The sequence below is a fragment of the Physeter macrocephalus genome, chromosome 3 (genome assembly GCF_002837175.3).
Source record: "Physeter macrocephalus isolate SW-GA chromosome 3, ASM283717v5, whole genome shotgun sequence".
Taxonomy (NCBI): Eukaryota; Metazoa; Chordata; class Mammalia; order Artiodactyla; family Physeteridae; genus Physeter; species Physeter macrocephalus.
The window spans coordinates 28296599-28300688 of record NC_041216.1 but is presented as its reverse complement, the minus strand read 5'-3'; the positions used below and the strand labels follow the sequence as shown (position 1 = coordinate 28300688).

At 60.0% G+C, this 4090-nt stretch overlaps 1 long non-coding RNA gene across 1 annotated transcript; it reads right to left on the bottom strand.

The window, feature by feature from the left end:
• Positions 1 to 1819: 1819 nt before the first annotated feature.
• Positions 1820 to 3196, bottom strand: LOC129391793 (uncharacterized). Its single transcript, XR_008616495.1, has 3 exons — positions 3101 to 3196; positions 2122 to 2266; positions 1820 to 1933 (listed from the first exon to the last, which is right to left on the bottom strand). It is a non-coding gene; the product is annotated as an uncharacterized lncRNA (long non-coding RNA).
• Positions 3197 to 4090: the final 894 nt, after the last annotated feature.

Sequence of the window (4090 nt, the reverse complement as noted above, 5' to 3'; positions counted from 1 at the left end):
GGCTGATCCCTCCCGGGTCCGCCTGGAGTCAGCGCGGCCTCTGAGGTTCACGTTCATCGGCAATTGACACTCTGGCTCCAACCACCCCACCCCCCAAACCTAACAAGAGCCACAATCACAGTGTTAAACGGGGATCCTAATTGCCATTTACCGAGTGTCTGTGACAACCCAGGGACTTGGCATCAGGTCACCCGATCCTCCACTAAACCCACGTAAGCTGGTGCTACTCTAAGTATCATTATCACTATTGTTATTATTATTGACCCCACCTTAGAGATGAGAAAACTGAAGCTGCAGGGATTCTGAATGGCTTTCCCTGGAAGCAGCTGGATCCTGATGCAAACTCAGACCCTCGTCTGACTTTGCCTGGGAGGGGGTCCTGGATGCACCTCCACCCACAGGCTGGGCCTTCGCTCCTGACCAGCCCGCCAGGATGGAAGGTGGGGCTCACCATGGAGCCCTCCTTGGGACAGGAGCCAAGCAGGGAACCACGGTCCTGACCGGCAGGACTGGCAGCCAGTCCCTCCTGCCACCTAGGTCCCTCCAGCAGCCTGACATTTCCACCGGGCCTGGGGCAAACTCCCCGGGAGAATCATGCAATGGGAGCCACTGCCGTGCCAGCCAGCCAGCGGGATGACCTCACCCTAACCTGGGTGACGGACCAGCCAGAGCCAGTGGGGCGCCCTCGGGCACAGCTGGAGGTACAGCCACCAGCACTTAACGGCGATCCTCAAGGATTTATTGAGCAGCTGCTCTAGGTCAGCACATGTGTCAGGAACCGTGAATGGCCCAGGCATGATCCCTGCCCTCCAGGGGCTCATGGCTCAGTGGAAAGGGAGGGAAGGGAGCGAATAAAGGATTCTACAAGGGAATTAGAGCTGCTTTTCAGGACATGAGAGAGAGACTAGGAGGAGAGAGGGAGACAGAGAGAGAGAGGGAGAGACAGACACTCGGGGTGAAGGGTGCACTGAGAGATGAGCAGGCCATGCGCCCCACCGGAGCGGATGGGGACAGTCCCACCCCGGGCCCCTGGGGCTCCACCGCGGGCAGCTGCTGGGCTCTACTTGGGCCCGGTGCTCCGGGACAGTCCTTCACTTTCTGGGTGTGGCTACACCCCCACCCCCCAGGCCCAGGTTAAAATTTCCCTCCAGCCGCGGAGCCCAGATCTCACAGGTTCTAGATTCCTCCTCGGCCCCCACTCTGTGTCTGGAGGGTCCGGTCCCCCTTTGCAATGCCTCCCCGCAGCAGCCCCTCCAGCCAGCCCAGCAGAGGTCCACTCGGCCCTGAAACCAGGCCTGGCCTGCCTCGGACACCACGTCTGTCTGTCTGCACTGCAGCCTCTCCCTGGCCTCCCCCACCCCAGTCTCCAGGAGCGCCCCTCCCCAAACAGTCCCATCAATCTCCAGAAGCGCCCCTCCCTCTTGGGCCAGTCAAGAGTCTAGGCTCTTCCAAAACCTAAGGGCACGTCGCTGTGCCTTCACTTCTTCTTGATGGAGAAAAGGGCTGCAGCGTGACGGGGTTCAGACACGCTACCCCAAACACGGCACGGTGGCACATTGAACTTGCTCAGGTGAAGGCAGGAGCGGGAAGGACCCTCTGACCTTCCCCTGAAGCGGGTCACAGGTGCCCTTCTGTGACAGGTGCCCTCCCCGCACCCGGAGGATGGGAGCATCCTTATCCCCAAGACGAGGGGACGCCGAGAGGGATCTGAGCAAACAGCTCCCCGGTTCACCACCCTGAGCCCACACTCTTCTGCCCTATCACGTTTCCCCGTGACTTTTCACTCTTAATCCAACCCAGCATAAAAACACTCGGGCTTCACCGTTTCTTTGAGTCTTCATTTCCTTATGAAGGCTCCCACGTCACATAAAGCTTACATTAAATAAAGCTGTATGCGTTCCTCTTGTTCGGGTATGGAGCACGAGTGGAGAACCTAGAAGAGTGGAAGGGCAAGATGTTTTCCTCCCCTACAGGTGCGATCCCACACGGGGGCCGCAGGGAGGGGAGCAGGTGGGCAGCGGGTCCGTGCCGCCCTCACCTTAGCTCCTGTTCACGAGGAAGGTCACTCCAGCCCCGCAGGGACTGTCCCCAGCAGAAACTGAGCCGGGGCAGGATGGTTACCTGGTGGGAAGGCAGACTGACGCCCTCAAACTTCCTCACTGGCAGCCCCGCCCACTCAGCTGGGATCACGGCGTCTGGTGGAGGCGGGTGCTGGGCTCTTGCTCTTTGGAAGCTCATCCCGGGGGCTGAATTGCCCGTGCGGAGGCTGGACAGCCAAACACGGGGGTCAGGGGAAAGCAGTGGTGAGGTTCACGGCTGCGCAGGCAGCCCCTGTTCGGCTCTGAGCTCCCGACTCTGAAAACACTTAGCTTCACCGCTTCTCTGTGCCCACGTCCCCAGGAGCAGATGGGAAGCCCAATGCCAGCCGCGAAGCTGCAGCTGGGACATCCCTTCCCCCCGGGCAAGGACCCAGCCTCCCTCTGGCCCTGAGGCCAGCACCCAGGTGGGGGGAAGTTGGGGAGGAACCTGGCTCAGTCCCTTTCTCCTGGGAAGCGGTTCTTCCCCTGCAGCCTTTCCTTCCTTCCTTCCTTCACTGATTCATTCATCCGACGAGTATCTCCTGAGCTGTCTACCTTTGTGGTTGCTGGAACTCCAACCAGCTCCAGACAAGCAGAGCTAAACGTCCTGCCATCTGACAAGTTTCGGGGAGTGTTCGGCCTCACCCAGAGCAGTTTTGCTCAAGGAAGAGCAATCTCTCCCTGTTTTCCGCTCCAGGAGACGGCGGTGGGGGGGGGGGTGGCGGGGGTAGGCATCTGCTGGAGGCACAGCAGACCCCGGTCAGCCAGGAGCCCTGAGGCCTGAGGCTGCCTCTGGGAGGAGCTGAGCCCCCGGGGAGGCACGCAGAAGCCCCCTGCCCCTGAAGATTGGAAGGCTTCCCCTTAGGTCTTGAAGCAAGTGAGAGAGAGAAGCCCAGGAGAGATCCCCTCACCCCACTACCACCCAGAGAGCGGCTGTGGCCATCCCGGCTACTCAGCAGAGACCCGCCCCATCTCAGTCTGTCTGGGCCCTAAAACAAAATACCATAGCCTGGGTGACTTACAAACAACAGTTCTGGAAGCTGGAAGTTCAGGATCCAGGCGCCAGCAGATCCCGTGTCTGGTGAGAGCCCCGTTCCTGGTTGTCTTCTCAGTGTGTCCACACATGGTGGGAGGGGGACAGAGCTCTCTGGGACTCTCTTATAAGGGCATTAATTCCATTCCTGGGGTCCCACCCTCATGAGCTAGTCACCTCCCTAAACCCCGCCTCCTGATACCATCCCATTATATTTCAACATGCGAATTGGGGGGGGCGCACAAACATTCAGACCACAGTGCACCCCACCCCCAGGCTCGGCCTCCCAGTGAGAAAGCTGAGGCTCCCCCTTCAGAAGAAGTTCAGCCCAGGAGTGAGATATCGAGCTCCTCAACCAGGGCCCTTGTGCTCCCAGGGGGTCTGGGGGAGCTGGGAATGAGGTTAGCCTGGGTGGGCACGTGCCACGGGGGTACTGAGGACAATAACACTGAAAGCATAGCCCCCAGGGACCCAGTGTCTGGAGCCGGGCAAAGCCAGGCCCTGCCACTGGGCACTTGCCTACAAGCTCTCACTGGCCCCAAAATGAGTCTCTGATACAGGTGCTTTTATTACCCTTATTGTACAAATTGGGGAAGGGGCTCAGGGACGTTAATTAAGTTTTCCAGAGTCACACAGCAAGTACTATCAGCAGCGTTGGGGCTTGAACCCAGTATTGGTTCACAAACCGGCCCCCCTACCTGGAGGGTGAGGAGAGACAGAAGAAAGAGGCCAGCACTCCAGATCGGCAGGCGGTAGTATAGGGGGCAGGGGACCGATACAGAGGCTCGTCTTGGGCACCTGCCTGCTGGATCTTAAGAGATGGTAGAGGGCTTCCCTGGTGGGGCAGTGGTTGAGAGTCCGCCTGCCGATGCAGGGGACACGGGTTCGTGCCCCGGTCCGGAAGGATCCCACATGCCGCGGAGCGGCTGGGTCCGTGAGCCATGGCCGCTGAGCCTGCGCGGGCCTGTGCTCCGCGACG